The sequence below is a fragment of the Oncorhynchus mykiss genome, chromosome 12 (assembly GCF_013265735.2).
Source record: "Oncorhynchus mykiss isolate Arlee chromosome 12, USDA_OmykA_1.1, whole genome shotgun sequence".
NCBI lineage: Eukaryota > Metazoa > Chordata > Actinopteri > Salmoniformes > Salmonidae > Oncorhynchus > Oncorhynchus mykiss.
Genome location: NC_048576.1, coordinates 43,169,095 through 43,196,464, shown reverse-complemented (window position 1 = coordinate 43,196,464; position 27,370 = coordinate 43,169,095). Strand labels below are relative to the sequence as shown.

General features: G+C 40.7%; 1 protein-coding gene across 1 annotated transcript in view; it reads left to right on the top strand.

The window, feature by feature from the left end:
• The window catches only part of LOC110538899 (opioid-binding protein/cell adhesion molecule), a 560,346-nt gene that overhangs the window by 321,318 nt on the left and 211,658 nt on the right, over nucleotides 1-27,370 (top strand). The gene's annotated exons all lie outside the window — the stretch shown is intronic.

Sequence of the window (27,370 nt, the reverse complement as noted above, 5' to 3'; positions counted from 1 at the left end):
CTCATGCATGTGTCAGTGTTGCTTGCCTCGAAGCGAGCATAGAAGTGATTTACTGGGCAGTGTCACTGGGCAGCTCGCGGCTGTGCTTCCCTTTGTAGTCTGTAATAGTTTGCAAGCCCTGCCACATCCGACAAGCGTCTGAGCCAGTGTAGTATGATTCAATCTTAGCCCTGTATTGACGCTTTGCCTGTTTGATGGTTCGTCGCAGGGCATAACAGGATTTCTTCTAAGCTTCTCGCACCTTGAAAGCGGCAGCTCTACCCTTTAGCTCAGTGTGAATGTTGCCTGTAATCCATGGCTTCTGGTTGGGGTATGTACGTACAGTCACTGTGGGGACGACGTCCTCGTTGCACTTATTGATAAAGCCAGTGACTGATGTGGTGTACTCCTCAATGCCATCGGAAGAATCCCGGAACATGTTCCACTCTGTGGTAGCAAAACAGTCCCATAGTTTAGCATCTGCTTCATCTGACCACTTTTTTATAGGCCGAGTCACTGGTGCTTCCTGCTTTCATTTTTGCTTGTAAACAGGAATCAGGAGGATAGAGTTGTGGTCGGATTTACAAAATGGAGGGTGAGGGAGAGCTTTGTATTCGTCTCTGTGTGTGGAGTACAGGTGATCTAGAATTTTTTTCCCTCCGGTTGCACATTTAACATGTTGATGGAAATTTGGTAGAACTGATTTAACTTTCCCTGCATTAAAGTCTCCGGCCACTAGGAGCGCCGCCTCTGGGTGAGTGGTTTCCTGTTTGCCTATTTCCTTATACAGCTGTCAGAATGCGGTCTTAGTGCCATCATCTGTCTGTGGTGGTAAATAAACAGCCACGAAAAGTATAGCTAAAAACTCTCTAGGCAAGTAGTGTGGCCTTCAATTTATCACAATATACTCTATTTCAGGCGAGCAAAATCTAGAGACTTCCTTAGATTTCGTGCACCAGCTGTTGCTTACAAATATGCCCAGACCGCCCCCCTCGTCTTACGGAGTGTGCTGTTCTGTCCTGCCGGTCCAGCGTATATCCTGCTAGCTGAATATCCATGTCGTCATTCAGCCACGATTCTGTGAAACATAGGATATTACAGTTTTTGATGTCCCATTGGTAGGATATTTGGGATCGTACCTCGTCTAATTTATTGTCCAATGATTGCACGTTGGCGAGTAATATTGACGGTAACGGCAGCTTTCTCACTCACCTTTTCCGGGTCCTCACCAGGCATCCGGCTCTTTGTCCTCTATACCTGCGTCGCCTCCTCTTGCAAATAATGGGGATGATGATGTTTGGAGAATGTCTTGTGCTTCATGCTTGTTGAAAAAAAAACATTAGTCTAATCCGAGGTCAGTGATCGCTGTCCCAATATCCAGAAGCTCTTTTTTGCCGTAAGATATGGCTGCAAAAACATTATGTAGAAAATAAGTTACAAATAACGCGAAAAAAACCAAATAATAGCACAATTAGTTGGCCGCCCGTAAAACTACTGCCATTTCTTTTGGCTCCATTTTCTCGGCCTCCTTGGGTTATTCCTTTTCATGGTTTTGAGTGTGAGTACTTATTATGTAGAAAATACTGTTCACTAAGGCTTACATTTTTTTATTTTCAAGCCTTTACTTTTTCAATTGTTGCTGAAAAAAATGGCAAACACTGTGACAATCAAATCAAATTTGATTTGTCACATGTTTGGTAAACAACAGGCGTAGACTGACAGTGACATGCTTACTTACGGGCCCTTCCCAATAATGCATAGAGAAATTGAAAAAATTATAGAAAGATAACATGAGGAATAAATACACAATGAGTATTGATTACTTGGCTATATACACAATCCCATATGTGACAACCAACCCTGGGATCGGGCTGGTTGTCACAAGTGGACAGAGTGTGTTTAATGCCTTATCACTCCAATGTTGGAAAAGATATGAGGATAAAAATGGTCCCTATTTCATCCCAAAACCTTAGTCTTGTAAGATATACTGGTGCTGAGAAATACACAAATTTGTAAAAAGTGCGAAAACCAACCCAGTTCTCCCCTTCCCGATAACAGCGTTGTGCATTTGATTCAATGTTTATTTGTGCAGGATAAGCCTGTTGTTTTTCAATGTGCATTTGCAGTGTAAATAGGATGTCAGTCCCTCCATTTATGGCCCACTGTGAGCAGTATTATGTCCCTCTGTTATACCAAATGTAATGTCTGTCTACATTCTTGTAGCAAATGAGATGCACTGCACTGGTGTCCTAGTGAGAATGGAAGGGAAGGTAACATTATGTTGCCTAAGAGACAACTGAAATTGATTGACACTGTAGACCGTAGACTGCCGAACCATGCCACTGAGTACTGTACCACACCACAAACATGCCTGATCACAAACATTATGTATCCCCCCCATACTAATTTCTCTCCTCCCCATGGCATAATTATACTGAACAAAACTAAAAATGCAACATGCAACAATTTCAACGATTTTACTGTATTACAGTTCATTTAAGGAAATCAATCATTTTTAAAATATTCATTAGGCCCTAATCTGTGGATTTCACATGACCTGGCAGGGGCACTGCATTTGTGGATGTGGGTACGTAGATCCGCGAGCCACTGCAACCCCTCATGATGAGTTCCACATTTTTGGGTGGCCAATCCCTGCTTTAGAGGCTGAGTAACCTCTTTTTTTTTTATCCCCAACAAGAATGATTTTGTATTATTTCTGGCCCTTTTCAAAGAAAAGAAGAGATATCATGTGATATAATGATGTTTTAGGATAGCTCTAAGTCTAATTCTTATGGACATATTTATTCACAGATATTTAGTAAAATATTTTCTTTTCACTAAAATAGGGCCTCATATCAGTGGGAAGAAGTGTCCACTAGAAAGTGCATTTTCAACTCAAGAACATTCCCACTAACAACTTAAGGGACAGATTACGGCTCACATTTCCAAAGGAGACTTTGGGGAATATTTGACCTTGTGAGGTGAATTTCTGCGCTCTACGGTCTTATATTATACTTGGGGGTTCCTCTTTGCTGCTCACTGGAGAGAAAGTCTTTCTATGGACGTTGTTCCAAGCAAATGTATGCCCTGCCGTCTTTCCCCTCATCGCCCCCGGTGACAGGATTATGCCCTGTCACTGTGCCTCTCTTTGGCCTAACGGAACGAGCCCCCAATTCTGAAATCACCCACTCTGTGGTGTAAAACAGTAGGTAGAGAAGATGAGCAACGTTGTCTCATCTCCCAGCAATGGCATTACTCCTTTTCCTTAATCCCTCAAATGGACCTTCAGGCAGTCAATTTGCAGCCAGCCGAGTGTGAAGCTCACCTAATGATGGGTTATTGACCCGTTTCCTGTTTTGGGCGATGAGAGTAGAGGCAAACTGAAACAGTTCCTGTTTTCACACATCAGGCTCGTAACGTCAGCCTCCCCTCTTTCCAGTCAAACACGTACTACATTTAAATAAGGAAGGCTTTTTTCGGGCCACATTTCTCCCGAGCGGTCATCTTCATTCTCCCGAGCGGTCATCTTCATGTCACAACGGGCATGTCATGTAATCCTCCTGCTGTTTTAGTTTTTTTTTTGTCAGCCATCACCAGCTAACCCTGGGTCTGTAATTAAATGCCAAGCAGATGGAATCATCCTTCATAAGTATTTACATTAATTCATGCGAGCAGGGCTTGGATGGAGGACAGGTCTCAAGGAACTCAAGGAAAAACACATGATATCATAGCGGGATTTTTTTCCCCATCTTCTACATAAATCGTCAGATAAAGATAGACAACCTATCATGGCTCTGTGCTAGTCAATGTTAGTCAACAGATTTAGGTGATTGAGGAATAACACTTAACTCTGGCAGAGTGCCAAAATGCCACTGGCCATTGCACTTTGCTCTCATTTTTTGATCTGTTGCCAGCAGGTTTACTCACTCACAGAGCACTGATTCAATTAAAATATATTAAGCTATTAGTTATATGCCACATATATTATTTAAACGCCCAGTGCAGTCAACATTATGTTTTACCTATGTTTTATGTCATATTGTACAACAGCCGATGAAAGTAACGCTGTAAAAGTGTGACATTTTTTTTATCAGTGTTATTTCCTGACAGTTGCTGGTTGAAAATACAAACTACACAGGACCTTCTAATCAGCAGGTTTTAAATAAATTGGTTAATAGACTGATATCAAAGAGAGTTCCAAACCTCTCTGCCAATAACAGCTAGTTTTTAGTTTTCCCCTCCCCACTCAGACCACTCCCAGACAGTCCTAGCAAATTCTTGCTTAGGAAATAGTTTTGCCCATTTTAATGGAAATCTATTACAGTAAGGTACTTAATTGTTGCCCGGAAATGATTTGATATTGATATAAAAACAGCTGCATTGGATCTTTAAATCTCACAGTAAAAAATATATTAGACGAATTTGGATCCCTTTACCATTCAATCAATTACTGGCACGATGTTGCATTCGAAGATGCAAGTAAATGAGCATAAAGTAAGTTTGTGATTAAATCGCATTCCCAAAGGGGCTTGGGGACATCCTCTGGTGGTAGGCCGATCTCCCTCCCCCTCTCTCTCTCTCTCTCTCTGTCTCCCCAATCTCCCTTTAGCTGTGTTTGAATACTCATACTAACATACTGTATACTACATACTTAATGAGTATATACTACATACTATTAGTTAATTTTAGTATATTGTAAACGAACGGTATCCTTTAAGTTGAGCGTACTAGCGCTTCGCCTGTCTAACGGAAGTTGATGCTGTTGCTATGCAACCTCTTGCTAGCATAACAAATTACTAGCTAGACATCTTACGACTTAATTAACAATCTCCATTAAGAACGCACAACGACTCTACCAATTAGATAAGCTAAGAATGACGTGAATAATCAAGTCAACTGGTTGCGTTCGTAAATTCACTCTGGCTATCTACTCCAATTTCAGAGCACTCTCATCTGAGTGTGACGAATTTACGAATAACCGACAAATTTATGAACACTCAACACCATTTAATATGGCGGGTGTCAGTAAACATCGGCAAAAAAGCAGAATTAAATTGTTGCCAGGAGCACAGTTACAGTCACCAACACTCTGGATAGCATGGAAAAAGCTTAACCATCTCTGCTAGGGTGAGTAAAATGGTCAGAGTGAGGTGTTCACTAATGTGTGTCTGGAAGTAGCTAGGAAGCTAGCCAACGTTAGCCAATTAGCTTGAGGGCTTGACTGCCGTTCTGAGGTCAGAAAGCTCGCTCAGATCAACCCTACACCTCGACCAGAGCGTCCAGTGTACGCTCTGAACGCTCCGAGATCAAAACGCAATTTACAAACAGACAGTTGGGTAGTTGGTTAGATAGCATATAAACTCAGCAAAAAACTAAACGTCCCTTTTTCAGGACCCATTCTTTCAAAGATTATTCTTATAAATCGAAATAACTTCCCAGATCTTCAATATAAAGGGACAAAAAACACTGTTTCCCATGCTTGTTCAATTAACCATAAACAATTAATGAACATGCACCTGTGGAACGGTCTTAAGACAATAACAGCTTACAGACGGTAGGCAATTAAGGTCACAGTTATGAAAACTTAGGACACCAAAGAGGCCTTTACACTGACTCTGAAAAACACCAAAAGAAAGATGACCATGGGCCTTGCTCATCTGCGTGAACGTGCCTCAGGCATGCTGCAAGGAGGCATTGTTATAATGTCAAAGGCTCTGAATACTTTCCAAATGCAGTCTAAGCCTAACAACTTCAATGACACATTTTCTGAACAGGGAACAGAAAACATCACCAAATTCACTGAGAATACATTACATAGGTTAAATAAACAATTCTCCAATATGGAGCCATGGGTGGCTTTTGCCCATTTATTTCGATTCCTCACATCTTTGGTCCGAATCGGACATTGTGTACTATAGTTACTGAATATTATATGAATCCTATCAACTGAAATGGCCAATTTGGGTGCATTCAATTTGTTTAATTTCTCAAAAGTTCAATTTATTTCAACAAAATAATAATTCAGGAATGCTAATATTATCTGTTTCTAACTACAGAAACGATTTTAGAACAATCTGAGATGATGGGTGTCAATCCTCTTTTCTCTCTCTTTTTGTTCTCTCTTTCTTTAATGCCGGTTCTTTATCTTGGCGGACCCTACCGATGTGAGAGGAGAGGTCTCAGTGGAGGGCTAGACAGGGATCCCGACTCCATGAGTCCTGGCAGTTCTCTATATCCCCCTGCTGTCACCCTGTGGATGTATACCCGCAGCTAGGACGAAATGCTGTCATGTCGCTGTCAGAAACGGTATGAAGAGAAAACCACCACCCATGTAATCCAAGGAGTGTGTGTGAGTCCCATTTTAGCTGATGTTCAAGTGTATAAAGCCCCTGTACATCAAGGTCCTTGCTTGACCAGTTGAAACCCGGATGTTTCAATCAGAGCACTTCTCCTAAAAGGTCAACTCCTGCACAGTTTCCGAAGAACCCTGATGAACCATGCAACATGAGTTATGGGAGAAGAAAATGCCCCAGTGATGGTATTTCTCTCTTCACCTTTGATTCAAGAAGGCCAACAGATAGTAGAATCTACCCACCAGAATGGACCATGGGTTTCTTCTTTGTTTATGATTATTAGAGGTTAAATGGAAATCAACCTACAGATTAATATTGGCAAACGAAGAGGCCAGGGATGAGTTACGAAACCAAGGGCCAAAATGAATAAAACAATGGGCGCGCGGGCTGTAATCATGGGCCAAACTGACACACAGGACCATCCAATCCAGGGCCTGATTATTTATCTGTAGTGTATATGACACCAACGCTTAGATAAAGAGCATATGTATAACAAGCCTGAGGGTATTAAGATGAATGTGATAACTGTTAGAGATGCTAGTCTTGTATCAGGAGGATAGTCTACTCTCGTGCCTGGTCTATAAAATGTCAGGGTATCTGAAAGATGTCAGAATAGACATACTCAAACATAATTATTTTTCATAAAAAATAACTGGTATTGTTGAATAGTTTTACAAAAATCTGAAACTCACCTTTCTGGTCAAAATAGTTATACATTGCTGAGGTGTACTAACGTTTGAGGACACAAGCTCAAGTACATAGTAGAAAATTATGAAAATATGAAATGATATACTTTTTTTCTATTCAACAAAAGTGGGCTTGAAATGACTGAAATACTTTCTAAATACAGTAACAATCAAATTATAAATGACTTACTATAAAATGTTTTAATGTTTTATAACTGTAAAATAAATATGATCATACTTAGTGACAGTGCAATATTGGCACAAAGTCATATACAGTGGGGAGAACAAGTATTTGATACACTGCTGATTTTGTAGGTTTTCCTACTTACAAAGCATGTAGAGGTCTGTAATGTTTTATCATAGGTACACTTCAACTGTGAGAGAAGGAATATAAAAACAAAATCCAGAAAATCACATTGTATGATTTTTAAGTAATTCATTTGCATTTTATTGCATGACATAAGTATTTGATCACCTACCAACCAGTAAGAATTCCGGCTCTCACAGACCTGTTAGTTTTTCTTTAAGAAGCCCTCCTGTTCTCCACTCATTACCTGTATTAACTGCACCTGTTTGAACTCGTTACCTGTATAAAAGACACCTGTCCACACACTCAATCAAACAGACTCCAACCTCTCCACAATGGCCAAGACCAGAGAGCTGTGTAAGGACATCAGGGATAAATTGTAGACCTGCACAAGGCTGGGATGGGCTACAGGACAATAGGCAAGCAGCTTGGTGAGAAGGCAACAACTGTTGGCGCAATTATTAGAAAATGGAAGAAGTTCAAGATAACGGTCAATCACCTTCGGTCTGGGGATCCATGCAAGATCTCACCTCGTGGGGCATCAATGATTATGAGGAAGGTGAGGGATCAGCCCAGAACTACACGGCAGGACCTGGTCAATGACCTGAAGAGAGCTGGGACCACAGTCTCAAAGAAAATCATTAGTAACACACTACGCCGTCATGGATTAAAGTCCTGCAGCGCACGCAAGGTCCCCCTGCTCAAGCCTGCGCATGTCCAAGCCCGTCTGAAGTTTGCCAATGACCACCTAGATGATACAGAGGAGGAATGGGAGAAGGTCATGTGGTCTGATGAGACAAAAATAGAGCTTTTTGGTTTAAACTCCACTTGCCGTGTTTGGAGGAAGAAGAAGGATGAGTACAACCCCAAGAACAATATCCCAACCGTGAAGAATGGAGGTGGAAACATCATTCTTTGGGGATGCTTTTCTGCAAAGGGGACAGGACGACTGCACCGTATTGAGGGGAGGATGGATGGGGCCATGTATCGCGAGATCATGGCCAACAACCTCCTTCCCTCAGTAAGAGCATTGAAGATGGGTCGTGGCTGGGTCTTCCAGCATGACAACGACCCGAAACACACAGCCAGGGCAACTAAGGAGTGGCTCCGTAAGAAGCATTTCAAGGTCCTGGAGTGGCCTAGCCAGTCTCCAGACCTGAACCCAATAGAAAATCTTTGGAGGGAGCTGAAAGTCCGTATTGCCCAGCGACAGCCCCGAAACCTGAAGGATGTGGAGAAGGTCTGTATGGAGGAGTGGGCCAAAATCCCTGCTGCAGTGTGTGCAAACCTGGTCAAGAACTACAGGAAACTTATGATCTCTGTAATTGCAAACAAAGGTTTCTGTACCAAATATTTAGTTCTGCTTTTCTGATGTATCAAATACTTATGTCATGCAATAAAATGCAAATTAATTACTTAAAAATCATACAATGTGATTTTCTGGATTTTTGTTTTATATTCCGTCTCTCACAGTTGAAGTGTACCTATGATAAAAATTACAGACCTCTACATGCTTTGTAAGTAGGAAAACGTGCAAAATCGGCAGTGTATCAAATACTTGTTCTCCCCACTGTAACTGTCGACAGAGAATTTTCTCCTAAATATCCACTGGGCGGTGAAGAGACATTTTTCAAATGTGTGCAGACTCGTTACAACTTGAGCTTTAAGCACAAAGTGATTTAGAGAAAAGTGGCCAAGAAAAAGTGATCTTAGTTCAATTCTATGAAATTATGTAGTATTTTTTCATGTTGAGAGTTTTAAATCTGGCTGAAAATATAACAGCAATGAGATTCACACACAAACAGGAAATAGTTCCTTTGTCTTGATAGGCCAGAGAATGTGACACGTCACTCCCTATGCAAATGTTGAGTTTGAAACCTGACACTTCAAGTCAGCTCCCCTGGGAGAATGGAAGCTGAGAGCAGAGAGATGGGGCTCTGACATTATAAGACACAGAACTTATATGGTTGCAACTCTTATCAACACTTGGCAAGTCTTAGAACTGTTTTCAAATGTATATCAAAATGCAACTGAAATTGATACTGACTTTCTGTGTTGGTGCCCACCACTTCTGTTTACAGTACCTTATTCAAGACGATGGATTTACCATCTTTAAATTGCATATGGAAAAGAAAGATAGGGTCGCCTTAAATAAATTCAAGCGAGAATTGGTAATCTTCTATATCCCCTCAAGCCTCCTTTCTGCAATCAACATTGTGCAATGATATACCAAGAAACCAGTACCTTTGGTCCCTCTATATCTGCTTAAAGGCAGTTAGCCCTGCAGACTTTCAGTTCCTTTAAGTCTTTGTCTTGTGCAGGTGAGTGATCACTGGAAAGGTTTTGGTCCCATTGCACTGGTGAACTAGTTAGATACGTCACAGCTACACCCTGTGTTTTCGACTGGCATGTTGTGTATATAGAATGACAGTGACCACCTCTCTGCTTCTAGGCTTTCAAATGTAGAATTGGGGCTCCTGTGCCTGAACTGAGAGGATGACTGTACTTCTGACTATTAGAGTGACAGGAGCGATATCCAATTCAATTACTTTAGGAGACACTGGCTACGGCTGGGATGTGTCTAGAGGCTAACCCCTATAAAAGATCAGCTTTCCCTTGCTCAGCTGTGTCCTCACTCCGCCTCTGGTACCTGCTACTACTAACCTAACTCGCTCATAAATGCAGATGGCAATTTTCTTTTTGATCATTTCAAAGTGTTCCTTATGCACAAAATCAAATGGATTCCTGTAGTGTGAATGATATGGAAGAAAAGATAAGTAACGTCTCTTAGTCTCGTGGAATATATCAGAAACGAAAGTGGAGCGAGAGTCAGAGATTGAAGAGTAAGGGGTAACTGAAGAGTCTTGGAAGCAGATCGATCAGGTCTGATGGAATATATCTCGGGTTATTCAGGTGGTTTCACTATGTCATTAAGACAGTGTTTACTGTCAGCGTTGTTAGGGATCAGGTCGGCAAAGTTGTTTGGATTGGACAGGATTGTGGCCTGATCAGAGGAGCATAGCCCCTGACTGATATATGAGTTTTCTGTGCTGGACTCACACCCTGGGCTGACTTTGTTACCATATTTATTGTGCCGGGATTGCTGACGACTGCCTTTTTCTTCTAATTGAACATCATCCGACCCAATTCACCTCATTCTCGTGAAAGAACCAGCCAAGAAGTTTTTAAAAAACAGGTCAAGGTTGTGGGAAGTGGTGCGCATTTAGCATATTGAGAGAGTGGAGGAAATAGTAAATCTTCCTTCAAGTTATTGCGAGTAATAAAGTTAGATTTTTTTTTTAAGATGCTGTGGCGCATCTGCAGTTAGTGCTGCTCCCTTGTCAAACAAAAAATTGCAGTGTTTTTCTTCGCCCCGAAGCCTGACATTAAAGGCTCATGTCTGGTATCAGTAGCAGCACCCCAGTGGTAGACCTGCTGTGGTTTATGCATTATTAGTGGGGGGGGGGGGGGGGGGGCAGAGCTTGTTATCTTTGCTACATGTGTGACCTCCCCCTGGAAACTCCTCCTGTAATAACTGCTCAGTGTGAGTGCTGAGTTTTTGAAACATATCCGTGGTTCGCCACATCAAAGTGTCTGTACTGATACTTTTACCCCACATTTAATGTTTGATGGGAAGATCTCATGAATTTCCTCTCCTTATGTAATTGAAGGGGAGCGAGGGAGGGTTTATAATTCACCAGATGACATGAACACATTAGTGTTTTTGTTGATGAGAGGGGCAATATTTTATCCCTAATCAAAGAAAACATATAGGATTTAGTAGACAAAAATAGGGGGAAAAAAATAAGGAAAAAACGATTGGTATTATTTGTCTTGTACAATGTTCTCATACTGTGTCATATTTCGATGAGTCAAGCAGACACTCTACGGTAGACCCATATCGTTACACTGATATGCTTATGGCTGTAGCAATTATTGCACATATGGCTTCAACAATTGGTGTACCCTTCATAATGTTGTTTACATTTGCCCTTAAGCATAATGATGTGGGGTAGAATATTCAATTCAACATTTATCTAATGTAATAATGTCAGTAGCTTATCATAAAGTAATTCCAACGTTTTAACTGTTTATATACTGAATGTACCTGGCTGTGAAAAGGGGTCAGGATAAGAGTTGCATTTGAATCCTGAAGCAGCATACGACTCTCGTGTTTCTGCATCCTGAAATGGTTCAGTGTTATACTGTTGATGTTATCAGTTTACACAAAATTCATTGTGAAATTAACGCAAGAGCACTGCTGATCACTGGGCCTCGTAGACATTACGAGATAGTGATGACCATGAAGAGGGAATGAATAAACACTCAATTTTCTTGTTGTTGGACCTCTCCCCAGCCACAACCATATTTGTGGCCACTTCTTATTTGATCTTCATGTAAACACCTTCCAATGTTCACATCCTCCATCTAGTCTACTCTGTACCCAAACCCATGGCTAGCAAAACGATGGTTTAAGATGGGTTCAAATGGCTTAAAGTGCAGATTGGCCACGCCACACAAAATGTCCTGTGAAGCAAAGGCCCTGTTCTCAGTCCGGTCTGTATCAGTTGTAGGCAGCTTGTGCTCTATGCAATATGGATTTGAACCATCTGCCGAGGGTTTGAGCTGCTCCTCCCCTGTCTGCCTCTTGGGCTGACATCAGAGGACAGGACAGTGGAATGAACAGGCTATGTAGGCCACTCAGAGCATTCCATCTGAGTATCCAAGGTTGGGAGTACATTATGGAGGCTTTGCATTTCTGGCTGTCTGTTTGTTGGCATATTATCAAGAGCCACGGCCATGCAGTGGGAGATATAAAACAGGGATCAATATGTTTATGATAAAAGTTTGTGCAATACACCGAGACAATTAATTTGGTCAGGATGCTAGCTGGCTAATTTGTTCACACAGTCGTTAGCTACGTTGTCGACATTTAGAAAGTTTGCATAGAAAATAGATGTGAAAATTACCTGCTATCGTGTGTTTCCATTGGTCTGTCTTATGTCAATAAAAACAACTGGAAATAATGACATCACAAAAAATAGTTTGAAGTGTTTCTATTATCAATTTAGGCAAATTGCGCTTTAATAAATTGCCGACAGCCTGTATGCCCTCCCACCTATCGGTTTCATATCTCAAGTAGCCCGCAAAAGCCAGCATGAATAGAATGTACAAATTTACTAATACATTTCATATTCTAATTATTCTCATGTGCCAAAGTATCCTCATGGTCCTCAACAATATTTTGGAGCCATTTTGACATTCAGGCTCTTGAGCAGTAAAAGAAGCAGGACCAGAAACTATTTTATCAGTCTGTTTTCCATCGAGTGCTGGGTAGATTGTAGGTGGCCATTTAATCGATTTTTTTGTGTCTATATTTTCCAGTTATTTTTCATTTCCTCTTGGTTTATTTGTGACAGTAAAAGAGTATGGATGATGATTTATGTCAATAGATTTTATGTCTGCTTCTTCTAAAGTCTCCCAAGGGTTGTGCCAAAGAGAATATAAAGCTTAAGTGTCTTCAGTTTTGAACTTTTTGAAATGTAGTGTTATTTTTTCATTAGCTAGAGATAAGGCTTCAAAGGAAATCTTTAAACTACTGAAGGTGTGCGTTAGTGGTGAGTAGTAGTATTAGTATTAGTAGAGATAGCAATGAGTTAGGGTTAAATGCATATGCGTTTCTTTAGGATACATTAAAAGAAGCACCAATTTGTGCCATTTACTACTATAGTTGGCAGTTAGCCAAGTAGCCCAAGTACAGGCTGAGGGCACACATTACCGCTATTCTGCAGTCCTGTTTCCGACTGGTGTTATTTACTGAGAAACAGTGAGGTAATAACAGTGTTCAGATTTAATGGAAGATGTTTAGTTGTGTGGGAGTTATTCCAGTAGGCTTTTGCCTCCAGATGGGGGTTAGCTAACCTTGGTTAGGCAGCCTCCATATAACCTGCACTGTGAACTGGCATTCATTTTACAGTAGGTATAGGTATGAAATCGACTCGAGAGTCTGGGCCCACTTGTCCCCTATAATCTTTTTCACAGTGGTGAAATGGAACAGGATAGGAAGAAAGTATTTTCCCTCCAAGGCTTGTCAAAAAGCTCTCTGAGGCACAGCAACTTATCAGAGGAGTTTACCACCATGTTTTGTTTTTTACGTGAGAGGGCAAGTAAAGGATGCTATCATATGAGGTGAAAGAAAAATCTGTTGATGTGGTATAGACTTAACTAGCCATGGGACACACACCCACTCACACACACACGCAGACATCCATGCACACAAACACATACCCAGCCCAGCTGTGCATCTTCCCGCTGGTTCGTCCCCTCCAGAGAACCCAGGTGACACCGGGAAGCCACGACAACAACCCTCAGGGTAGACATCGCTGTCTCATGTCTGCCACACTTGCACCTAATTCCTCCTGCGCGTAATGAGCCACTTGATCATCATGCCACCTTTGGCTAGATCAATGCAGAGAGAGAGAGCAGGGAATGGAGTGTATTTCCCCTGCTGAGGACTCCTTCTTATCAACAAAGCATAGAGTTGCACAATGGGCCAGGCTGACCCCAATGGCTTCATGTACCGTTGTGGATCAGTATGAGAGGAGACAGCGAGAAAAGCCAGTGGAGGGTGTTAAGTGGTGGAATGCAGGGAGAGGTTATCTCTGAGTGTGGGGATTTGAACTTTCTAACACTTCTGGTTTAAAACATCCTTCATGGTTCAAATGAGTTTTGTGAATCCTCTCAATCACTCTAGCCAGCATCACTGTATTGCTCCTACATTTGCTGGAAGTTGAAATTTGGTTACAGCAACTAAATATAGACCAATACATATAGTTTTATGACTTTGTTGAACAAATTGTGAAAACATAATGGCACTGAGTGTCAATGAAAAAATACATCGTTATGACTCGTACTACTGAATCAATTACAGTATGACACCATACTGTCTGCTGTCCACTCTCTTTAAATGCCAACTAACAGCTATTCAAATTTTCCAGCTGTTTCTATGTCAGACAGAGATGTCCTTTGTACTCGGCTCATAAGTAAAACATTTCCTTTCACAAGGGAAAGGTTAACTTTTGATGTCACTGTATGTAGTCTATTGAAATGGCATGCCAAGACCGCACAATGACAGGTGTAATAAAGGAAAAATTATAGCTGCTGAATATCATAAATAATTGGATGCCTAACATCTGCTATGACATTTGTTCACTTTTGATTGCCAAACAATGGCATTCGTTTTATAATTGCCGTGCTCACGACTGAACTCGTCATCTAAACGAACTTGCTCGCCAATACTACCTATAGCTCAGGGTAATCAACTATCTTACACAGTAAACAACTATCTTGATGTGACAACAGTGAACTCATATTGAATGGAATTCGGAGGAGAATATAGAGTTGAAGTTGGAAGTTTACATACACCTTAGCAAAATATATAAAACTCAGTTTATCACAATTTCTGACATTCAATTCTAGTAAACATTCCCTGTCTTAGGTCAGTTAGGATCAACACTTCATTTTAAGAATGTGAAATGTCAGAATAATGGTAGAGAGAATGATTTATTTCAGCTTTTAGTTCTTTCATCACATTCCCAGTGGGTCAGAAGTTTACATACTGTTACGGTTTTCTTGGTGAGAAGGAGAGTCGGACCAAAATGCAGCGTGTCGATTGCGATTCATGTTTATTCAACAAACGAAACACGAATCTAAATACAAACACTACAAAAACAATAAACGTAACGAAAACCGAAACAGCCTATACTTGTGTAAACTAACACAGAACAAGGACATCAGGACTCTAAGGACAATCACCCACGACAAACTCAAAGAATATGGCTGCCTAAATATGGTTCCCAATCAGAGACAACGATAAACACCTGCCTCTGATTGAGAACCACTCCAGACAGCCATAGACTTTGCTAGATAACCCCACTAGCTTTAAAACTTCCTGACTGATGTCTTCAGATGTTGCTTCAATATATCCACATAATTTTCCTACCTCATGATGCCATCTATTTTGTGAAGTGTACCAGTCCCTCCTGCAGCAAAGTACCCCCACAACATGATGCTGCCACCACCGTCCTTCACGGTTGGGGTGGTATTCTTCGGCTTGCAAGCCCCCCTCTTTTTCCTCCAAACATAACTATGGTCATTATGGCCAAACAATTATATTTTTGTTTTATCAGACCAGAGGACATTTCTCCAAAAATAACAATCTTTGTCCCTATGCGCAGTTGCAAACCGTAGTCTGTCTTTTTTTATGGCAGTATTGGAGCAGTGGCTTCTTCCTTGCTGCGCGGCCGTTCAGGTTATGTCGATATAGGACTTGTTTTACTGTGGATATAGATACTTTTGTACCTGTTTCATCCAGCATCTTCACAAGGTCCTTTGCTGTTGTTCTGGGATTGATTTGCACTTTTCGCACCAAAGTACATTCACCTCTAGGAGACAGAACGCGTCTCCTTCCTGAGCGGAATGATGGCTGCGTAGTCCCAGGGTGTGTATACTTGCGTACTATTGTTTGTACAGATGAACGTGGTACCTTCAGGGATTTGGAAATTGCTCCCAAGGCTGAACCAAACTTGTGGAGGTCTACAATTTGGAGGTCTTGGCTGATTTCTTTTGATTTTCCCATTATGTCAAGCCAAGAGGCATTGAGTTTGAAGGTAGGCTTTGAAATACATCCACATATACACCTCAAATTGACTCAAATTATGTCAATTAGCCTATCAGTAGCTTCTAAAGCCATGACATCATTTTCTGGAATTTCCCAAGCTGTTTAAAGGCAGTGTCAACTTAGTGTATGTAAACTTCCGACGCACTGGAATTGTGATACAGTGAATCATAAGTGAAATAATATGTATGTAAACAATTGTTGGAAAATGACTTGTGTCATGCACAAAGTAGATGTCCTAACCGACTTGCCAAAACTGTGGTTTGTTAACAAGACATTTTTGGAGTGGTTTAAAAACTAGTTTTAATGACTCCAACCTAAGTGTATGTAAACCTCCGACTTCAACTGTAGATGATTCTCAGGGTTTCCTGTTCAGAAAAATATGATTAGATTTCATATCTACATGGCCATGTAAATACTGTATTTGGGTAATATTGCAGACTAAAAAGCTATACATTCAAGGAGGTTACATATGTATTTCGGTGAGACCTTGTTGTCTTGTCCCGATTCCATCTGGTAGTCACAAGGTTAACCACAGTAAATGCATAGCCTTGACCCTGGGCTCGTAATAAGTATGTCCAACATACCTCTGCACACTCACCGGCATTCTGCCTCCACTGCGAATAACCAAGGTTACTGTGTAATAGCTACTATAGTCTGTGAATTACTGGAATTGTATGCATGTAGAGCGAACAGTGCAAGCATCACAAAAATGCCTTTGAACATAGAATAAATTTGTTTAAAAAACTCATATCTATTCCATTGTATATTCAAAAGGATGCATTTTTTTCTGATAGCACTTCAGTAATCATGTCATGTCACATTCCACGAGTTGTCTGCACTTGTTTTTAATGACCAGCAGTGATATAGTTTTTTTTTTACCTGTTTCTAGTGCTGAAGAGACAAACAACTTGAACATTCATGACATTGGCTAAGTTCAGAGAGTAGGGTATTCAATTGCATATTTTGAGTCGGAAAGATAGCAGGCTGAACCTGATAAGCCCAGAGCCCTTGGAATGTTAAACGATTTGGTGATCAATAAAATACCTTATATTTGAAAGAGCTAATCCCAACATTTTAGCAAAGGTTTCTCCCATGGAAGCAAACATATCACTAATCAATCAATCGCTCAATATTTTCCGCTGCTCGGCAAAGGGGCCCCGTGACATTAACATAATCGTAGATGGTAATAAGTACAAGGCATTTCCTTAATTCCAGCAAGATTCAATTTGTCCACATTTAATTTGTTTTAAATTGGTAAAAAGCATGTTGTAAATCCAATCTCCATACCAAGTAATTGCTGCCGAAACTCTCTCTGTGTGTGCTTGTGCATGTGCGCACGTGTGCTGGTTTCACCACATAAAGTAGAATGACCTACTAGGGAAAACGTAATCTGGCAATTTCATACCTGGCATTTTAAGAGAAACTACTATGTATAGATGTAGGATCTTAATTTCACCTATATTGTAACAGTAAAAAAATTATGCAGCAACAGGATTTGAACGTTTCAGCTCTTTGCTTCCTCTTTCTGAGAAAGGTCCACTTTCTTTGGGAGAGATGGCAAATGGAACTTAATGATGGGATATATGGATGGTGACAAAATTAGTTTATTTTTTTTGTACCCACACTACTGTAGGAGTTGAATGAGTCTGTTCACCCTGGGGAGTGGAGCTGTAGAAAATGGCAAAATGGCAGTAACTAAAATGGACAGAGGCTAAGAAGGGATGAATGAGAGTGGGGTTTAAATGCACCTTGTGAGAGACAAATGTATATCCAAGAGGTAGATGGGACGCTTCGAACAACGTAAGCACAGCTTTTGAAAGAAGTGCTCCAAGATACAGTACGTTATCTCCCTGCCGCACTGAAAAACAACCTTTTCACTTGTTGTTGAATTGGCCTGTTAATGAACTGGATTGCATTAATACACAACTTACTTGTGGTTTCACAATCCATTTGAAGCAATTTGTTTTAATATAAAGTACTTGATGAAGTGGGAAAATTGAATTTCAATCAACTGAATGTATTGCAGTACAGTCATAATGAAATAATGTAGAATAATCTGTCACACATCCGACTGTAGCTGAGGCGCAGGAGATGACGAGCAATACTGTAATGGAATGAAGTGTCCACGTACTCAGGATCACGGCACACATGTCATTTTATTAGGCTAAGCTTTCGGTCGCAAGGCCTTCATCAGAGCATGCTTAGCCTAATTATATGACTGTGTGCATTGCACCTGCGTGTGTGTGGAGACCTCATTCCATTACAGTATAGTCATAATGAACCACGTAATCAGCTATGATTTTGATCATTATATCACTACCATTGTTTTGTTGATTAGCTAGACCACCCAATTTGGCATTTTACATATTTGAGTGGCTATGCTTGATATTTAAGCTACCAATGCTAAATATCAGGGCAAAATAAAAATGCACCAAATTAAAACTTCGCAATTTATTTGAACAAGAGTTATAGGTAAAATTTTCTTAGATTGAATGGATTATTCCTCATTAAAACCATGAATAATGAACGGGTAGCAGCTCATGAAGTTGTCTTGCTGTTGTGCTGACGTGCATTAGACATAATGCACGTCAGCAATATTATGAATAATAGATTAAAATCATAAGATTAAGGCCATAAACATATAATAGCTCTCATTGTACAGTAAATACTTTATGATACAGTAGACAAGGTCAACATGAAATCTAAGGTACTACGTCATATTTCCCTTATGTTCCTTAAATAAAGCACTGCAATTAAAAACAAATACAAATAATAATAATAATTAGCTTTATCGGGATGATAAAACATTTTCAGTGTAAACTTAAATGACTAAAACCAGATATAAAATATGTAGAACAGATAATGGAGCAATATACAGTTGAAGTCTGAAGTTTAAACTAGTCTGAACTAGTTTTTCATCCACTCCACAAATGTAATGTTAACAAACTATAGATTTGGCATGTCGGTTAGGACATCTACTTTGTGCATGACACAAGTCATTTTTCCAACAATTGTTTACAGACAGATTATTTAATTTATAATGAACTGTATCACAATTCCAGTGGGTCAGAAGTTTACATACACTAAGTTAACTGTGCCTTCAAACAGCTCAGAAAATTCCAGAAAATGATGTCATGGCTTTATAAGCTTCTGATAGGCTAATTGACATAATTTGAGTCAATTGGAGGTGTACCTCTGGATGTATTTCAAGGCCTACCTTCAAACTCAGTGCCTCTTTGCTTGACATCATAGGAAAATCAAAAGAAATCATCCAAGACCTCAGAAAGAAAGTTGTAGGCCTCCACAAGTCAGGTTTATCCTTGGTAGCAATTTCCAAATGCCTGAAGGTACCAAGTTCATCTGTACAAACAATAGTACGCAAGTATAAACACCATGGGACTACGCAGCCATCATACCGCTCAGGAAGGAGACGCGTTCTGTCTCCTAGAGATGAATGTACTTTGGTGCGAAAAGTGCAAATCAATCCCAGAACAACAGCAAAGGACCTTGTGAAGATAATGGATGAAACAGGTACAAAAATATCTATATCCACAATAAAACAAGTCCTATATCGACATAACCTGAAAGGCCGCTCAGCAAAGAAGAAGCCACTGCTCCAAAACCGCCATAAAAAAGCCAGACTACGGTTTGCAACTGCACATGGGAACAAAGATTGTACGTGAAGCACGAGGGTGGCAGCATCATGTTGTGGGAGTGCTTTGCTGCAGGAGGGACTGGTGCACTTCACAAAATAGATAGGCATCATGAGGTAGGAAAATTATGTGGATATATTGAAGCAACATCTCAAGACATCAGTCAGGAAGTTAAAGCTTGGTTGCAAATGGGGCTTCCAAATTGACAATGACACCAAGCATACTTCCAAAGTTGTGGCAAAATGGCTTAAGGACAACAAAGTCAAGATATTGGAGTGGCCATCACAAAGCCCTGACCTCAATCCCATAGAAAATTTGTGGGCAGTCCTGAAAAAGTGTGCGCGAGCAATGAGGCCTACAAACCTGACTCAGTTTCACCAGCTCTGTCAGTATGAATGGGTCAAAATTCACCCAACTTATTGTGGGAAGCTTGTGGGAGGCTACCTGAAACGTTTGACCCAAGTTAAACAATTTAAAGGAAATGCTACCAAATACTAATTGAGTATGTAAACTTCTGACCCACTGGGAATGTGATGAAAGGGGCGGCAGGGTAGCCTAGTGGTTAGAGCGTTGGACTAGTAACCGGAAGGTTGCAAGCTCAAACCCCGTTCAAACCCCCGATCTGTCATTCTGCCCCTGAACAGGCAGTTAACCCACTGTTCCTAGGCTGTCATTGAAAATAAGAATTTGTTCTTAACTGACTTGCGTAGTTAAATTAAAAGATGAAATAAATAATTCTCTCTACTATTATTCTGACATTTCACATTCTTAAAATAAAGTGGTGATCCTAACTGACATACAACAAGGATATTTTACTAGGATTATATGTCGGGAATTGTGAAAAACTGAGTTTAAATGTATTTGGCTAAGGTGTATATAAACTTCTGACTTCAACTTTATTTTTTGAAGAACAATCACCAAAATGAAAAATAAACAGTCAGGGAGAATCAAGAATTCCCAAAATATCATGCCATTTTGTTGGCGTCACTCAGATTGCATAAGCATGGCATGGTGTAGAATTGCAGGAAATTCACTTTAAAACTGCACATGATCTCTCAGCCCCATGGCAAATCTGTTGAATTGCAGGAAATGTGGTTTAATACAGCAAAATATTCTATCTGCGGCCAAGAGGACGCCCTTTAAAACCACACCATTGGCCACTCCCACTACCCCAGACATATAGAAAGATCAACGGAAGTGAAAAATGTGATTTTAATCATTTTCAAATGGATGGTCCGCAGACATTACATTTAGTGTTATTATTGGTTGTCTCAGATTTCCCAAGGTGAAATAAATAGTTCTGACAGCTTTACTACTGCATTGGCAGGGCAGCTATGTGTGACCCCTCTGTGTTATTGCTAAGGGAGTATAGGACGACCAGTGGTCTTAGATAGTAATATCCATCCAGTCATATTCAGATTTCCCTATTTCACCCAAGAAATGTACTGTGCAGCAGTCAAAACATAGGCCTGGCATAGACATGATCCTATTGTGGCCACAGAGAAGATCAAAGGTTGCAGATGATGGTAACGATCATGGATTAACCAACAGATGAAAGACTACTAGAGCCTTGAGTCAAGGCAGTGACAAATACCACCATCCTTTCTGTTCACCCTTGGAAAGAGAGAGAAAAAGAAAGCGAGAAAGAGCAAGTGAGTAAGAGAGAGAGAAAAAGAGAAGGCAAGCCAGTGAGAAAATTGAAGAGGGATGTGGGAAGCAGGTAAATCAAAGGGGGTTGTGTGGATTTCCTAAACCAAACAAGTTGTTCCAAGCGGTGTGTAATTCACTCCACAGATGATGGGTTTTACAGCCCTTTTGCCTGTATTCTATGCAGCGGTTATCTGTAAATCTGTCAGCGAAATAATAAATTCCATTCCCCCTCTCCATAATCTAATTTGCCTTTGGTGCCAACGGTGCATCAAATGCCTCTGACTTCTTCTCCGGTGGCGGAATCCTGCACTAGTTGTCTTGGCGCTGGCTGCTGTCGCTGCGCCGACGGAGCCTAGGAGTAAATCTCACCTGTCCCACATGAGCCGCTCCGTCAACTGCCCCAAAAAATCCATTATCTCGGAATGTTTTAAGGGCTTAATGGAGTCCTTATCTTTATTTTGCACTGGGAAAAATATTAATTACACAGCGTAGGAAAAGTTCCTTGGTTATCATCACTCCCCCTCCCCCCACATGTACTCTGTCTATCTATGCTTTTCAGTGCTGAATGCAAATGTTTTGTTAAGGCAGGTGTCGACTCGTGCCGATGTGTGTGTTTTCACAGTACTGGTGGCTGCCAATCATTGTGTCTGTTCTTGCACATCGCAACCAACCTCTGAACACAGGAGTTACTATCAACGAGATAAGGGAAAATAACAAGCATGTGAATGTCGCTTCTGTCTGGCAGGGTAGTTTGCTAGAAACCAAGGTGAGGATTTTTGTTGTTGTGTGTTTTCCCCTTCTCAGGGCGTGGTGTGACATTTCTCGACAAACCTTTGGAGTGTTGTAAAGGATAAAAACATAATTGGTACTGTATGCTGAGATATCTATGGTGATGTATACATAGGAGATTCAGAGATCAAGCAGTATACAATTTCCCATTGTGTTCTTCTCCATAACAAGCCCTTTCCTACAATCCCTTGGTCTTAATAACTTTGTACTTCCTTTCGCATTTCACTGAAGCACTTACAGGCTAGAGCAGGGAGGCAGGCAGCATCCCTTCAGTAAGGCGAGTGCAAATGAAACCCCATAATTACTAGTCACATTGAGAGAGAGAGAGAGAGAGAGAGAGAAAGGACACAAAAACAGCATTGTTTTTTTTTTTTTTTTGTACTGGAAGCATAGCTAACACGTCTGTGGATGCTGTGAATTCAATAGGAGTAGGCTCATTACAGCACAACACTTGCATCCTCCACATTGGCGGGGTTTCCATGGTGATTAAGGTCTTACAACCTGGTCTCAGAACATTTTTGTATTATTCTGTACGTAAATCCAAGACACTACATTTATGTATGATATGTAATGTTTCGTATGGCATATATTCATTTGTGGATGTCCATCACCAATTTTGTATAATATGTTATGAATTGCAATGTGTATTACATGTTACAAATTTGCAAAACATACAATATGTTACAAATTTGCAAAACGTATGATATTTACGAATTCTAGGTAGGTGACTAGGTGGCTAACGTTAGCTAGCTTGCTAAAGTTAGCTAGGCTAGGAGTTAGGGTTAGAGGTTAGGGTTAAGGGTAGGGTTAGGGGATGGGTTAGCTAAAAGGGTTACGGTTAGGGTTAGGCAAAGGGCTCGCTAAATTAGTACGGTTAGGGTTAAGGGAAGGGTTAGCTAACATGCTAAGTAGTTGCAAAGTAGAAAAAAATGTAAGTAGTTGAAAAGTTGCTATTTAGCTAAAATCCTAAAGTTGTCTGTGAAGAAACTCGCAGCCTTTGGGTTGCTAGACATTCACGTTATACGCCCACCCATCAACCTCGACCAACCAACCTCCTAAGTAACCATCTGTCTTATGTAACCATATCAAACCTAAGATATCATACTGAATAAATTTACTTGCACATCATCATCTGCTCATTTATCACTCCAGTGTTAATCTGCTAAATTGTAATTACTTCGCTACTATGGCCTATTTATTGCCTACCTCCTCACATATTGTGTTATTGACTGTACGCTTGTTTATTCCATGTGTAACTCTGTGTTGTTTGTATCACACTGCTTTGCTTTATCTTGGCCAGGTCGCAGTTGTAAATGAGAACGTGTTAAATACCTGGTTAAATAAAGGTGAAATAAAAAAATAAAATGGAGTGTCTCGGGTGTATGAACAGAATAATACAAAATGCTCTGAGACCAGGTTGGGGCTCATCACATTGAGGTTAAAAAAGGAGAAATATGACAAGTGGGTAATTATAAGTAATATTGCAGAAGAGGTGAGATAAAGAAGAGGAAAATGTGGTTTGGTTTAGAGCTTAATGAAGGGTTATGGTATTCTTAGCAAGAAGGTAGAAAAATAACTGTGGTGGTGGGCTTAAGCAACAGCCACCTCATCTTTGATGTTGAGGTCTTATCAATTGACCGGTAAAGCGGTCCATACTTACACCTCTGTCTTTCATAAACGGTGTACTCAGCCGTTTTACTTCAGATCAGTTCTGTTCAGATGAAATCAGCTGTGTTTTCTGTGAAAGGCTTATGGTTGGTTCTGTGAAAGTGTCAAGGTTGGTTCTGTGAAAGGGTTCACTTCTGGACTGACTTATGTTTTCTTTTTTCCGTCTGACTTCTCAGACTACCGAGTGAGCTCATTTGGAATACTTTCATAAACCCACTGTGTTATTATTACAGATACAGAATGACACAGCAAAGGAGCTATGTAACAGCATTCAATCAAAAGCACATTAAAGATGATTGACGAATCAAAGTCGGGGAATTGAAAAGGGAAACACAGTGAACCAGATGGCCCTGCGCTGCACATACACTTTTCTACTTTATAAACTGTGAAAGAGATGTAGAAATATATATTTTTAGATGCCTTATGACTGTGCTCCATATTCATTGGAGACGGCTATGTAAGGCCTACTACACATGTTATGAGTTAGCTGACCATGACTCCATCTGCATGAACAAGAATGATGACAAACAGTGCACTACTGTTGGAAAATGTATTTTAACTCACAAAATTAAGTTCTAACAAAACCTTACCAAACTCTGTGTTTCTGTGTCTTTGATAGTCAGAGTGAAATGAACTAGGCGTGAAAGCAGCTAAAGTTTATATATCATTATGGGTTCATGATGGTACATTATTAGTGACAGAGAGCAGCTTTTTCTCCCTCCAGAGGGAAATCTCGTCCAAGAAGATGGTATTTTGTCCATGAGAATAGAACCCTATAACGAATAGCCATGTGCACAGTCCCGTCTCAAGCGGACACTTTTACAATGATCTACTGCAAAAGCCCTTAGAACAGCAAAACGTGTTTATTAAAGTGCAATCGTCGAGGGAAACAAACCTTCGAAGCGGAGCAGCTGTTGTGTCGCTGGATGTCGCTCACCCTCAAAAGTGCTGAGGTAAAATAATCACACACACACATCCTCACAATTCTCATTAAGCTGGTTCTCCCCTAATAGTCCCAGTATAAATCTTCTATTGCCTCTAAGGCTGCGTTTACACAGGCAGCCCAATTCTGATCTTGTTTTTTCTTTCGACCAATCTGTGAAAAAGAGCTGATCTGAAAATGATCTGATGTGATTAGTCAAAATACCAATAAGAGAATATCAGAATTGGGCTGCCTGTGTAAATGCAGCCTTAGACTCGATTAAAGATACAGCAATAAAGTCAATTTTCTTATCAGCGCGTTGGCAACTGCATGTGAATAGATTCAAAACAGTACCAGGCTACATATTTTTTTTTTTTTGTGGTGATGATGCTTGCTTGACTGCCCATGCTGGAGACATGCAGCACTGCGGTATTGAGTGTTTCAAGAGATATATGAGATATGCTCCCTATAGAATGATATACTGTACAGAGCGCAGCTATTCTCTCTTCCCACACAACTGTCTCGCAGAGACAGATTCAAACGAAGACACTTTAGAAAATACATGTAACTCCCGCCTAACCTGTGGTCAGGTAGAACGCATGTTCATCTCTCAAAACGAGTTGGTGCTCATACTGCCCAATACCTTTACTGCCCCCACACTGTGATGGCTGAATATAGTGTCACTGCAAAGTGCACTTAATCTGCCTTCCGTAATCTGCCTTGCCTTCCAGTCAGGGAGACATTACCAAGGGGTGATAAAGAGGGGTTCATCGGCATCAATCTTTTTATTAGAAACTAATGGTCTCTTCCACTTCCAACATGTCCACCGGCCACCTTGAGCTATAGGGCCTTCTCTCTTGTTGATTTCTTGAGCCCCTCCTATGATTGAGATCTGGGAGATGACTCCATCCCTGTGGGGCGGGGCCACACCATCACATTCCGAATCCCGAGCCACTTAGAGTCCCTCTCCAAAGCCACAACCACCGTCTTCTTCAACAGACTCCTTTTGGTGACTGATGCCTCTCTGGACATTTTTCACGTCTTGTTTGCTTACTCCTAATTTTAGTTATTTTCCTGGAACTCAAAACTCTAGACGAGCATATTGCGGTCGCGCACCTTTCCGGACGCTCCAAAAGCAATTCCAGTTATTCCACACTATGGGAAAACTCAGTAAAACATTCAAATGTACTGTATTGGCTTTTCAAAAGATCTAATGGGAAGTAATTACACTGAACAAAAATAAGCATCATCAGCCGGGCTAATGACCATGGAGGACCTTCCCCTTTTATGACTGGCCCAGACAGAAGTACAGACTGACATACACTTAGCTGCCACATAAATTACTTTACATGAACTGTGACAGACTGTGTATATGCGTGCCTTTTGTTGAGGACCTAAAATAGGCTAGATTAAGCAAATTGCAATCTATTGTTCACTGAGTTTCAATGGCTCCGATGACATATACTGTATGTGGTAAATATGTTTGCGTGTATCACAAAGGATAATTTCTACTTCAGGGAACATTTTGGGTTATAAACATAATCAAGCACACCCAGCTTTTATAAAATGGCTGAAAATAAATATTTTTACTGACTCATAGGACTGATATCAGCAATAAATATGGTAAGAAAGTTGCAATCGTGTATGCCTTTACTTTAGGTGCTAAAACTATATGAAACCTATTTGTTTGTTTAATAATGCATAAAGAAAGACATTGAGCAAGTAGTTAGTTGTTGAATGGTATTGATAATGTACAAAAGCAAACTATCCACCCAGTGGTAATTGCTCATTGCATACCTGCTACAGTAATTGTTCAACTATGTGGATGTGTTTCTGTTCCCTGATTGGTGGTTGTGTCCATATAAATAGAATCTCATTCTGTGATTGCGTCATTGTGATTGACAGACACAGGGTCATGTTCAGTAGTCACAAAATGGAGGTTGTAACTGCATTTCTACTATAAAAACACTTGTTTTTGGTTTCAAAGTGTTTCCTGTTCCATACTTTTAATAATGACTGCCTATAATTTAATTTGGCCATCCTTAAAAGATGGGCTTAATGTGTATAGGAGAGTCTTCCACAAAATAACTGTCGTTGAACTGCACATTTTTAGGGACCTACCCTTCACACTCATTTAAACTTTGGCTGCACAAATTATTTTTAGGAATCAATAATGGAACTCCTGGAATGATGGCTCGCTTAGGCTATATAAATGCACTGCTATTAGGCCTCCCGAGTGGTGCAGCGGTCTAAGGCACTGCAGTGCTTGAGGCAACACTACAGATTCGGGGTCGATCCCAGGCTGTGTCGAAGCCGGCCGCGACTGGGAGACCCATGAGGCGACGCACAATTGGCCCCAGCGTCGTCCGGGTTAGGGAAGGGTTTGGCCGGACGGGATGTCCTTGTCCCATCGCGCTCTAATGACTTCCGTGGCGGGCCGGCCGCCTGCATAATGACACGGTTGCCAGTTATACAGTGTTTCCTCCGACACATTGGTGCGGCTGGCTTCAGGGATAAGCGAGCAGTGTGTCAAGAAGCAGTGTGGCTTGGAATGGTCGTGTTTCTGCGAATGCATGACTCTCGACCTTCACCTCTCCCGAGTCCGTACAGGAGTTTCAGCGATGTGACAAGACTGTAACTACCAATTGGGGAGAAGGGGTAAGAATATAAATGCACTGCTATT